This window comes from Microtus ochrogaster, chromosome 8 (genome assembly GCF_000317375.1).
Source record: "Microtus ochrogaster isolate Prairie Vole_2 chromosome 8, MicOch1.0, whole genome shotgun sequence".
Lineage (NCBI taxonomy): Eukaryota > Metazoa > Chordata > Mammalia > Rodentia > Cricetidae > Microtus > Microtus ochrogaster.
In genome coordinates, this window is record NC_022015.1 from 33,883,739 (window position 1) to 33,884,646 (window position 908).

Here is a 908-nt window from a genome sequence, read left to right on the forward strand (position 1 = left end):
AAATAAATAAAATCTTTTATAATCCACCTTCCTAAGAACATTCAAAGATCCTCCACTGAGGTAGACCTTCACTAGTAATTGCTGCCAATCTCAGTCTTCAAACAGCTGAGCATGGTAGCACACACCTGCAGTCCCAGCATTTGGGGGTAGGAGACAGCCTGGGCTATATGGTGAGTCCTAGGCTAGTCTGAGATATGATGTAAGTGTCTGTTTCAAAAAAAGAATAAAGGGGATGGTAAGCTAGCTCGGTGGGTAATGCCTCTTGCAGTCAAATCAGATGATCTGAATTTGGTACCCTGAACCCACATGGTGAAAGAAGAAAACAGCCCTAAGTCGGCCTCTAGGCTCCACCACCCACACACAATATAATAAAAGAATATAAAGCCATCTCTTCCTGTAGCTCTAGCTGGCTTTTCAGCATGTACCAGTGAGAGAGGCAGAGGCTATGCTCGTCTGCTTTCATACATGTATTGGCCATCCCTATTTCCTTTAGGCACCTGTTCATGTTCTTACATAGAGTCTCATGTGGCCTAGGTGCACCTAATGCCAAAGATGACCTTGAATTCTTTTTTATTTTACTTTATTATTATTATTACTATTTTGGTTTTTCAAGGCAGGGTTTCTCTGTGTCCTGGCTGTCCTGGAGCCTCAAACTCTAAAATCAGCCTGCCTCTGCCTCCCGAGTGCTGGGATTAAAGGCGTGCACCACCACCGACTGCCTGGCTCTTTTTTTTATTTTTTTATTTTTATGGATGCTTCTCAAATTTGTGTGTCATTCTTGTGCAGGGGCCTTGCTAATCTTCTTTGTACCCTCCCAGTTTTAATATATGTGCTGCCAAAGTGAGCAAGGCCTTTAACTATTGATCCTTCTGCCTAACCCTTCCAAATACTGGGATTAAAAGTGTGTT

General features: G+C 42.8%; 1 non-coding gene across 1 annotated transcript; it reads right to left on the reverse strand.

Moving 5' to 3' along the window:
* Positions 1 to 741: 741 nt before the first annotated feature.
* LOC113456606 lies at positions 742 to 848 on the reverse strand. Its single transcript, XR_003377364.1, has one exon. It is a non-coding gene; the product is annotated as a U6 spliceosomal RNA (small nuclear RNA).
* Positions 849 to 908: the final 60 nt, after the last annotated feature.